The following is a 12719-nucleotide window of genomic DNA, read 5'->3' as shown; positions in this document are numbered from 1 at the left end:
TTATCTTCATCATCTGATGAAGAATCGGACACCCAGTTTTCTTTTTCGGCCATCAAGCTTCGCTCTTATGAGTTATACTTGTATTTGTTCTTGTAGTAATCAGCGTCCTTGATCAAACGTCCTTTGCATTCCTTGGAAAAATGACCAAGCTTTCCGCATCTGAAGCATCAAAGGTCATTTTTCCTTCCTTCCTTGTCCTCTCTTCTTTCCTCTCTTCGTTCTTTTCTTCTGTCTTTTCTTCTGTCTTTTCTTCTATCGTCCCTTTCTTCTCTTTCACCTCTTCTTTCGTTCCTCTGATAGAGTTTAGATGGCTTTCTATCATAGGAAGACTGGAACTTTTCCCTTCTGAACTMTTTTTGCTCGTAGGGTTTTCTGATGAACTTCTTTTGAAATTGTCTTGTAATCATGGCCAATGATTTGGCAAACGCTTTAATCTCATCATCTGAATCAGAAGTTTCCTCTTCAGATTCTGATTCGACCAACAAAGCTTTCTTGCCTTTCTTCTTGTGTTMTTTGGCAGGGGTCCTTGATTTTTCAACTTCATCGGCAGCAAGAGCAAGAGGTCCTCCAATGGATACCTTCTTCTTCATAATATCGCTTTCTTGTGCTGCAAGAGTTCCATACACATCATGAAGAGACCAGCCATCTAAGTTCTAATTTGCTTGTAGAGACATAGATAGTTGAGTCCATTCATCGCCTAGACTTTTCAGGAATAAAACATTGTTTTTTTCCTTGGTTCTCATAATATCGTTTCTACGACATTGATTTATCAATGTGTTGAAACGGTCATAGGTCTTTTGTATAGGTTCATCAGGGAGGGCTTTGAAATTGGTGTAATCGTTGAGACATTGTGCTCTACGATTTTTCTTTGTCTTTGCTCCTCCTTCTAGTTGACTAGSCAATTCATCCCATAGTTCTTTHGCAGTGGAGCATGTATCAAGGGATTGAAAGATTTCATTGGGCAGGGCCATTATTATCAGTCTCTTGGCCTTTCTGTCGGTCTCGACTTTTTCTTTATCATCGTCGTCCCAATTTCTTTCCTCTTTCATCATGTAGTAAGCTAGAATTTCAGCCGTGGTACTTGTTGCTGGAACTCTTGGAACAAGAGTTTGAGGGATGTAAGGRCCCTCCTGTATGGATCGCAGGAGATTCCTGTCCATCCCCTCCATAAAATTTACCATTCTTATCTTCCATTGAGGATACTCCTCACGTTGAAGAGTTGGCGGCTTTGTGAGAGAACCAACGTTGTAGGCAGAATTCCAGTTGGCCATTGAAAAGATATGGAGAAGAAGAAAAGAAATTTTTAAAGAGAGAGGATTAAAATATTGAGAGTTTGAAATGATCGTTTGATTGGATAATCAATCAATAGGCTCTGATACCAATTGTTGATCCCAGATCTCTCAATAACACTTATAATCTAGTTATGAATAACCAAATTATAGTGATTTTACGAAGAAAGTTAWGAARACTCAAAAGTAAAATATGAATATTCAAGAACAGTTTGAGCTTCAAAGGTTTTACTTTATAAATAATAAAACGTAAAACACAAAGTAAAAACCACTCACGTATGCGCGCTTTTTGCAATAGACCTAGTCGTCTATTTATACTAGTTAGCTAATGCTAAGATAACTAACTATTGCTACTTTCTAGCAAATATTCTAGCTAACGGATAATGTTTATCTTTCACATGAATAGTCACTATTTACAAGATAAACTATAATTCCAGCTGTTGATTTGTCATCTCCAGCTGTCATTATTGACGTGGCGATTTCATCCTTATCTTCAAGTCTTCAATGCATGCTTGGATGAATACTTAGAAAATCTTCTAAGTGTTAGTCTGTCCATCGTATCGATGAATACACTTTCCATCACATCATCCATCGATCCGCTGGTTGCACTTGGTCCATCGGTCCGATGGTTGGTCTTTCCATCGATGCTCTGGTTAGTCTTTCCATCGATCCAGACTTAGTCTTTTCTGCCTTCATGTCTTCATCGGTCTTCTGGTTCTTCATCACTTATTGTTTTTCATTACTTTTTACATTTTACATTATGGGATCTAACACCTTCTTCAATATTGCATCCAATTTTTGATTAGTTTCCTCCCATTGGATTGCTAGAACAGAAAGCCAAGTGGCTGACCCGTAACTCAAAGCCAAAGGATTTCTTGGAGGTGGCTCGGACGGGCTAGCCTCTTCGGCTGCAGCATACGGATCTTCCATTGAAGGCTCGGTCATGGGGACAACAGGCGGTTCTTTAACAAGGTCGACGGGTGGCTCAGAACCGGCGATAACCGATGGCTCAAAAACAGCGACAACCTGTGGCTCGGAAGCAACAACCGATGGCTCATTTGGTTGAACATTCGGCATTGGCGCCACCTGTTCTTCCTGAACTCTGTCGACCAGAACTGGATCCTGCTAATTCAAAAAGGGCCTAGAGGCTCTTTCCTGACGGTCGACTGTGTTCTGTCCCAAAAGGGTGAGCCGACCACTATTGTATCCTCATCATTTGTAGGGACCTTAGCCTTGGCCAGAAGCTTTGTAATAAGGGCCAAGAAGACTAAGCATGAATGCGTCCGTTAAGAGGCGGCCAGAATGGATGCGTGTATAATCGGCCCAAGGTCGATTGGCAACTCTCTCATGATACAATAAAGTAGGACGCATCGGTCCCTTGAGATTTTACTATCATGAACAGTGGGGATCAAGTTGTGTCGCAAAAATTGAAACCAAAGCCCCGCCTCCTTGTTTAGATGGCCGACCAAAATCATTTGGCGCCGATTGTCCCTCGACTATCCATGATCGGGGAGCGTAAGAATGGATGCAATATCATCATCAAAAAGTTCCAATGTCCCTTTAATAATTTGGGCAAAAGAGTATTCCGGTGGGGGAGTAAGTCTGAGGGCCACATTGAGCTTCGGCCCCGACCAATCAATTTTCTTGCCCTAAATAGTCACCGAAATACTCTTGGTGGTGTCGATGGCCGCATAGAACTCGGTTACCCAAGATACATTGGCCTTAAGCGGGGCAACCACCATATGTTCCCATTGCAAGGCCACCAAGTGATGCTTGATAGCCATAAGTGAGTTGACCAACTTTGGGTCAAAAGCACGTTCAAGAAGAATTTTATTGTTTTTGATACGGTCATACCTTTCTTGGAACAGTTCCACTTTGGCTTTCTTCTTCTTAGGGGCTGGTTTCTTCTTTGGCTTTGCTGCTGCCTTTCTCTTTTTGGAAGGTTTTGGTTTGCTAACTTCCAACACCTCTGTTTCTTCAACTTCTTCTTCAATTTCCTCCATTTCCTCAATCTCGTCCACAACATCCTCAGCATTCGCTAAATCTTTAGCCATCTCATCTTCATAATCACTGTCTCCAGCGACTGGTTTTGGTATTGGTGGTGGCACAACAGAATCCGAACTTGAACTTGCAATGCTTCCCGAAGAGGATTTTGTGCTCACAGTCTGCCCACTAGGGGCAGTGACTGATGTTTCCTCAACAAGAGGGGCATCCTCTGGTTGAGTCTCTTGAGGTTTCTGTGTTTGTTCTTCCATAGTCTCAGGAACAGAAAAAGGGAACAACTCCTTTGGATTTGAAGAAGCATTATCTTCAAAATCAAACTAGAACTCCTCCCCTAGGGTATCACTAAGGTTAAGTTCGAAATCATGGATGGTGGGTGGGCCGAGTGGTGTAGATGGAAGGGGTATAGGAGGTTGTTGTGTGGGTTGAGGGCTAATAGGCGATGGAATGGGTGAAGGGGTAGGAATGGTAGGCGGTGGTGTGGTTAGGGCTAGAAAAAGGGATTTATTGGTTGTAGGAAGGAAAGGGCACGGCGGCCGGCTGTCGTGAAGTAGACGGACCGGTGCCGGTGGTGGTGGCGATATGGATAGTGGTGGAAGAGGGAAATAAAGTGGTAACTAAAAGAAGAGTTCTAGAAATGCTTACCGGAGTAACAACCGCATGTGACTCATTGTAGTCCACCCGGACGGTCGTGGAACGACCGGCGGTACAAAAGCAATGGGATCGGGCGAGAGTGATTCTGATTGGGCCATGGGTGGAGCGACCGGAGGTGCGACAGGAACGACGGAGGAAGACTCGCCGGCGACAGCCCATCGTGTAGACCGCCGTGTCGGAAGTCGGCCGGTTGGTGGTTTTCGGGATTTTGCCATGGAAGAGGAGAAATGGAGAAGATGAAGAGTGTGAAATAATTTTCCCCCTTTTTTCTTAGATAACCGGCAGTTAAGAGCCCTAGGAAACCACCCCCATGCAAAACCCTTTGTGTAAGAGATTTTTGAATAAAAAACTGAAAAAAACAAATGTCTCATCATCTTACACAAGCCTCCAAAATCAAAAAACTCATCATTTTCTTTCATTTTTAAAATCCCATTTCTTTTTCTTATTTCCCTTTTCTTTTTCTTTTAAGAAAAACACAAAAACCTACCAAAATTAATTTTTGTACCAAAACCCACTTCAGAATGTGAGCATGAGATGCTTACCGCGAGCATACTTGCATAAAATAAACATAGAATACGAAAATTAAAATATATACAATATTTACAATAGAAGGTGATGAAAATCAGAGAGATTTTTAGCGTGGATCTTGCATTCATTCCGGGAAGAAATGTTTGACCCGATGCCCATTCACTTTAAAAACCGTATTGTCTTGTGGGTTTAAGAGATCTATAGTTCCAAATTTTCCCACCTCAACAATAGTGAAAGGTCCCGACCATCTATATTTGAGTTTTCCGGGGAAAAGCTTCAATCTAGAATTAAAGAGAAGAACTTTTTGACCTTTTTCAAAAATTCTCTGATTGATCCTACAATCATGCCACATTTTCACCTTTTCTTTGTATATCTTGGCATTCTCGTAGGCTTGGTACCTCCACTCTTCCAACTCATTGAGTTGGAGGTTTCTTTTCTTTCCCGCTAGAGTTGCATTTAAATTTAGCCTATTAATAGCCCAAAATGCCTTATACTCCAATTCCAATGGGAGGTGACAAGATTTTCCAAAAACAAGTTGGTACGGAGACATGCCCAATGGAGTCTTGAAAGCGGTACGGTAGGCCCAAAGTTCATCATCCAATTTAAGCGATCAATCCTTACGGTTTGGCTTAACCACTTTTTCTAGAATATTTTTTATCTCACAATTCGAAAGTTCCGCAAGACCATTGGTTTGCGGGTGGTAAGTCGTAGCTACTTTATGTTGGATGTTGTACTTTTCAAGAGCGCCACTTAGCACTTGTTTATGAAATGAGTCCCTTTATCGCTTATCAATGCTCGGGGTGTACCAAAACGCACGAAAATATTTTTATGCAAAAATTCCACTACCATTTTGGCATCATTTCTTGGGCAAGCCTTTGCTTCTATCCATTTGGAGACATAGTCTACCGCAACCAAAATGTACCGATTGTGAAAATATATGGGGAATGGTCCCATAAAGTCAATACCCCAAACATCGAAAAGTTCGACTTCCAAAATATTGTTCAAGGGTATCTCATTTCTTTGGGACAAATTCCCCATGCGTTGGCATTGGTCACAACTCTTCACAAATTCAAAAGCATCTTTAAACAGGATGGGCCAAAAAAATCCTCTTTGGAAAATTTTGGCGGCCGTACGTTGTCCACCAAAGTGGCCTCCGTACGGCGATGCGTGACACTCCTTTAACAAAGCTTGGATTTCATCATTCGGGACACATTTTCTCAAAATTTGGTCCAATCCCATTATATAAAGGAACAGATTATCCCACAAATAATGCTTTCAATCGTGAATAAATTTCTTACACCGATTTCCCTGAAAATGATATGGTTTAAGGCCACATGCAAGATAGTTGGCAATATCTGCATACCAAGGATGTTGTTTTTGAAAATTGTGTTGTATGGCGAAGACATATTCATCCGGGAAAACTTCCTTAATCTCATGACTCCCCCCACTTGATACATTTCCTTCAATTCTAGAAAGATGATCGGACACTTGATTGTCACTTCCCTTTCGGTCAACAATCTCAAGATCAAATTCTTGCAATAGAAGAATCCATCTAATAAACCGTGGCTTAGCATCAGCTTTGTTAGATAAATACTTTATTGTAGAATGGTCTGTATGAACAGTGACTTTCGTACCAATCCAGTATGAACGGAAACGATCAAAAACAAATACTATCGCAAGTAATTCTTTTTCTGTTGTGGTGTAATTTAAGTGAGCTTCAACAAGAGTTTTACTTGCGTAGTATATGGGGTGGAAAATTTTATTTTGCCTTTGTCCCAAAACGGCACCCACGGCCTAATCACTAGCGTCACACATTACCTCAAAAAGTAGGGACCAATTTGGAGTAATGATAATGGGTGCCAAGAGAAGAGCATTCTTGATTATTTCAAAAGCCTTTTTACAATCGGAGGTGAACTCAAAAGTTTGGTCAGCATGCAACAAGTTACATAAGGGTTTTGCAATTTTAGAAAAATCCTTAATAAATTGTTGGTAAAAACCCACATGTCCCAAAAAGCTACGAATGCCTTTGACCGAAGTTGGTTCGGGCAATTGCATTATCACCTCAATTTTAGTTTTGTCAACTTCCAAACCTTTTTTCGAAACCATGTGATCCAAAACAATTCCCGCTTGTACCATAACATTTTTCCCAATTTAAAATCAAGTCATAGGTCTCACATCTGTCCAAACTTTTCTATAAGTTTTCAAGACAATTTTCAAAATTAGTGCCAATAACTGAAAAATCATCCATAACAACTTCCATAGTGTCCTCAATCTTATCCGAGAAAATAGACATCATACATCGTTGGAAAGTGGCCAGAGCATTACATAAACCGAATGGCATACGTCGGAAAGCAAAAGTTCCAAAGGGACAAGCGAAAGTAGTTTTCTCTTGATCTTCGGGTGCAATATGGATTTGATTGTATCCCGAGTATCCATCAAAAAAGCAATAAAACTCCTTTCCGGCCAACCGATCTAGCATTTGATCTATGAAAGGCAAAGGGAAGTGATCTTTCTTAGTAGCTAAGTTCAATTGCCTATAGTCCATACAAATCCTCCACCCGGTAACGGTCCTAGTTGGGATAAGTTCATTTTTGTCATTGGTGATTAGCGTGGTACCACCTTTCTTTGGCACGCATTGTACCGGACTTACCCAACCGCTACTAGCAATGGGGTATATAATACCCGCGTCTAACCACTTCAAGATTTCCTTCTTAACCACTTCTTTCATGATTGGATTTAGCCTTCTTTGAGGTTGTACCTTTCCAACACTATTTTATTCCAAGATGATCTTATGTTGGCAAAGGGACGGACTTATTTCCCTAATATCAACTATGGTCCAACAAAAGGTTTTCTTGTGGTCTTTCAGCAAATCTACTAACCTTTCTTCTTGTTCACTACTTAAGTTGGAGGAAATAATCACAGGTAATTTTTCTCCCTCCATAAGATATGCATACTTAAGATGTGAAGGCAGTGGTTTTAACTCCAAGTCGGGTGCTTCTACAATGGACGGGGTTTGGGTTGGTATATCTTTAWAATCTAACTGTTCAAAGGCAGCTATGTCCTCAAGTAAGTCTTCTTCACAAATGTCTTCTGCCATACCCACAGTGTCTCCACTGTGGGCACAGTCTATCAAACTTAGATCTAAATCTTCACCTACTGAGGAAATAGACGAACAGTCTTCAATTTCCCAATTAAACTTAAGAGTTTTAAAAACATTGAAAGTTACCTACTGGTCGTTCACTCTCATGGTCAACTCTCCCTTTTGTACGTCAATTAATGTCCTACCCGTAGCAAGAAAAGGTCTCCCTAAGATGATCGGAACATTCCTATCGGCTTCATAATCTAACACTAGAAAGTCGGCTGGAAAGATGAATTTGTCCACTTTTACCAAGATGTCTTCAATTTTTCCTTTTGGATATGCCAAGGACCTATCCGTTAGTTGTAAAGTCACGGTGGTAGGTCGAATTTCCCCAATTCCCAACTGATTAAAAATGGACAAAGGCATGAGATTTATACTTGCCCCAAGGTCACACAAGGCATGACCTACTTCTTCCCCTCCAATAGAGCACGAGATGGTGAAACTTCCCGAGAATTTTAGTTTTGGGGGAATTTTGCAAGTAAGAAGGGCACTACATTCCTTTGTCAAGGACACGGTCTCAAATTCACTCAGTCTTCTCTTTTTATTGAGGATGTCTTTCAAAAATTTAACATAGCTAGGCATTTGCTCGAGAGCTTCTACCAAAGGTATGTTAATGTGGAGTTTCTTAAAGATGTCCAAGAAATTCTTAAACTGTACATCCACATTTTTGGCTTTCATCCTACCTGGGAAAGGTAAATCTCTCAGATCTAAATCTGTTGGACTGATCTTTTTCTTTTGGGGTGTGGGCAGTTCTGCCCACTGTGAGCAGTGTCAGGTGGAGATTGGGTGGTGCTGGAACTAGGGAAAGCTGCGATTTCTGGAACAGGAACTGGATTTTGTGTTACTTCAGCAGTAGGAAACAGAACTGGAAGTTTCGATGTGTCAAAAGAATGTGAAGTATTTTCTTGACAAATCGGCTCACTAGGTGTTTCCTTTGTTTTACTAGATTCTCCCAAGTTCTTATCACTTCTTAAAGTCACGGCTTTGACATGTTCCTTAGGTGTTTCCGTGTCACTAGGCAAGGTTCCTTGAGGTCTATTCTTGAGATCCACGGCAAATTGGCCGAGTTGGGGCTCAAAATTCCTCAAGGTGGCATTGGTTTGGTTTATAAAACCTTTAAGTAAAGATTCGAGTGAACCATTACCCTCCGATGTATTTTGTTGCCGAGGTGCATGTCATTGTGAAGATTACCGGCTTTGGTACTTGTGATGATTACCTTACATGTGATGACCACCTTGATGAAATCACGGGGGGATTCGAGGGTCGGTTTTGGACTTGAGTTGCCCCGGGGGTTGAAGTCTAGGATTTCCGGCCCATGAGAAATTCAGATGATTTCTCCAATTTCGATTGTACGTAGAAGAAAATGGGTTATTTCTTGTATGATTTCCAACATAATTTACCGAAACGGGGTTTCCGGGGTAAAACTCATAAGAATGACTTTCACCACAGAAAACACAAGATTCAGTCATGGAAGAATTGGACATTATGGTTTGAACTTAATTCTTTTCCCCATTCAAGTTTAAATTGTTTTAACCAAATTAGTTAAAACAACAATTTGAGCATTCAAAGAAGAAATGGCATCAAGCTCATGAATTTCTGAGGCAGATTTAGAAACAACAGCACGAGGGTTAGACCATTCAGTATTATTATTAGAAATTTGTTCCAAAATGTCATGCCCTTCGTTATAGGTTTTAGCTGTGAAAGCGCCACCAGCCGTTGCGTCAAGAATAATCTTAGCCGCACTGGAAAGTCCATTATAAGAGGTTTCCAATTGAATACAATGGGGGATTCCGTGATGAGGACACTTCCGATACCGCTTCATCTTCTTCTTGGCAAAACGTCATAATTTCATTTCTAATTTTTACATTCCTCGTCGGAGGAAAGTATTTTTTTAGAAATTTTTCCGCCAAATCATTCCAAGTAAGGATCAAGTTTGGTGGTTGGGAATTTAGCCACGCTCTAGCTCTATCCTTCAATGTGTAAAGGAAAAGCATCAAACGTAAGGCCTCTTGAAAAACTGTGGGAATTTTAAAATGATCCGTCATTTCTATAAAAGATTTCAAATGAGAGTGCGGATCTTCCGAAGATAATCCCCCAAACTGACCTATTACGGAAATCATTTGAAACATTACTAGCTTGGGTTCAAAAGATGTTTTTATCATTTCGGGCCTACCAATTCCCGAGGCCAATTGACCAAATTCGGGAGTTGCGTAGTCCCGTATGCCTCTATTTTCATCATCGGCAATGTTAATCATGGCTTCCCGAGGAGGTGGATTATCCCCCATGGTACGGATTAGAGTGGGATTGCGTCGATTGTTTCAACCTTTTCTTCGTCTCCTAATGGTTCTTTCTAACTCAAGATCAAGAGGTAAAGATCACCGTGTTGTAGCCGTGGCATACAACACAGAAACAACGAATGAAACAAATGACCTAGGCTCTAATGAAAATCAATATCTCAGGATAAAAATCGCGCCAGTCCCCGGCAGCGGCGCCAAAAACTTGATGTACTAGAATCGTAAGTGTGCACACTGTGGGCACAAAGTCCCCAAAGTGGCGGTGCAAGTGCACGCCGACACTAAGATCGCTTCAAGTAATAAAGTGGTATAGTACCAAGATCGTTTCCACAGGGACTGGACTTACTGAGAATTAGAGAGTTTCATGAACTTCTTGAACATGTTTCGGTTTTGAGAAAATAGTTGAGTTTTGTTTATGCAAAGTTTTAAAATACGAAATGAGCCTTTAATATTAAAAGATGGGTATGGGTGTAAGCTTTCCTTAAGAAAATTGCAGGAATACTTTGGTCAGAAACTCATGGGACTTCTATAAGAACTCCGATCTCTCGAAAGTGAATTCTTATATACTATGCCCACAGAGTGCCCATAAAGCGTCCAATTTTATCAATCTTAGACTTGTCGAATTAGCTAGTAGATAAAAAGATATCTGGTTCCACTAGCCTGAAGATTTATAATCAAATCTCTTTGTAGCATAAATTCGACTAATATCTGAACATTAGCTAAAAACATGCAGAATCCGCATCTCTACGTGATTATCAAAGACTTTCTCAAATCTTTGTGCATCATCTAAGCCGTATTTCAGATCTGCCCATGTCTGGATCAAGGATCTAATATTAACACTTCAAAGTGATCAACTTATCTGCATTAAGCTTAAGTCCCGACTTAAATGACCAAGCTTAAGAATCAACAAAATTGGCAACACCCAAGTGTGCCTTCAAATTCTTAAGTTTGACTTAGACCCAAACCCAAAGGGGTGCTTACCTCATAATAAATTTAGAAAACATAGAGGAAACAGAAGAAGAAAAATGCGTAAGAAATACTTGAACCTAAAATAGCACTTAAACTGTTGCCCGTAGGGAGCATACAATACATACTGGTGAGAATTAAAGACTAAGTACGAAAATAAAATTAAATGCAGAACTTAAACGTGTTCTACTGCTATAAAGCTTGAGAGAATGCTCCAAGGTTGCTTGGCTGAATTGTTGATGGATTGATGTCTTCCAAGTGAGAGAAAAACTTCAATATATAGTGAAAGAGTGAGAACCGGACAAACTCTTCGCCCAAAGGAAGAAAGTCTTCATTGACTAGAGGGTAAAGACCTGTTGATCCTCTCTCTCAGTGATTTGATGATAATCCCTTTTCACTTATACGTTGTATTTATGTTTCTGTATTTTCAGTTCCAGCGATCTTCACTAAGTCTGTTCAGTGATCGCTGAAGAACTTGCATTGTAAATCTATCAGAGACARCAATACTTCAAGAAGACAACACTCACACCAAAGAACCTTCAGCAAACGTTGAAGACTGAAACTGGAGATTAGAGACCGGTGAGTACGTGATCTGAAGCGGTATTCAGTGATTACAAGCCTGTCTACATATGTGTGAAGACTGCTCAAGCTTCAGCGAATGATGACGAGACCTTCAGGTCATTCCAGCATTTAGCGATCAAAGGAAGTTTGCTTAGCACGATTGTTGTTGTCTTATCCTTATGCACACAAAGAACAAAACTCATACCCTTATGAAAGTTAGTACGGTATGAAGCCGACTAGTCGACTCTTTCTCCACCAACTTTAGGTAAGAATGTATGTTCATGAATAGTGTTTATGCACTATTCACTGTAGCAAAAGACAAGCCTTCCTCTTAAGGCTTGACACACACTCTAAACCTACCATATTGCATTAAATGGACATTTAATGCACTGGGTATAAATAGAAGTGTTTCTTCTCCATGCAGAGAGAGCGCATCTCTCTCTCTCTAACCTAATTCTTACTTCAAGCATTTTCTAGCTTAAGTAAATGATATTTCTTTTAGCAGCTTCTTTTCTTGTAATTGCTAAAGCTTTGTGTGTAACCAAAGATTGTTTAGATAGGTTTTTATTACCTTATCTTTCCGCAAACAATCTTGTAAAATCTGTATTGATCTTCTCTATCAATATATATATTTTAAATTTGAAAATACTATGTTTGTATTCATCCCCCCCCCCCTTCTMCAAACTGTTTCTCTTCTTGTAGGAAGTGGTATCAGAGTAGTGTTTTCTTTCTTTCCTTGTGTTTAGCTATTTTTTGTAGATAACTTTACTACTTACAAATGGCTTTACAAATTGCAAACACACACAGAGAAGATAATGGCTCTCTTGCCAAGCCTCCCCGGTTTGTCCATGACAACTTTAGTCTCTAGAAGAACCGGATGTCCCTCTTTCTGGAAGGTGTGGATCCTAAAATTCCACATTACATAGAAAATGGACCATATATTCCATTTGCTATTGCTCCGGCTGTTCCAGCAACAGCTACGACTGCCGCGATTCCTAAACGGTATATTCCAAAACTTCCACATCAGTGGAGCGATGAGGACAAGAAGAGGATAGCTATAGACACGCGTGCTCGGTCTATAATAGCTATGTCTCTTTCTGATGAGATCTATCACTTAGTGATGAAACTCAAATCTTCTAAATCCATATGGGATACACTTTGTGTCCAATATGAAGGAACCACTCAGGTTCAGGAGACTAGAAAGATCAATCTAGTAAGACAATATGAAAGCTTTCTCTGTGGAATGTCTGAGACGCTGTCTGAAGTACATCAAAGATTTAACTGCCT

Source organism: Cynara cardunculus, assembly GCF_001531365.2.
Source record: "Cynara cardunculus var. scolymus isolate 2C chromosome LG 2, CcrdV1, whole genome shotgun sequence".
NCBI lineage: Eukaryota > Viridiplantae > Streptophyta > Magnoliopsida > Asterales > Asteraceae > Cynara > Cynara cardunculus.
The sequence above is the reverse complement of the archived record's forward strand: the minus strand, read 5'-3'. Positions refer to the sequence as shown.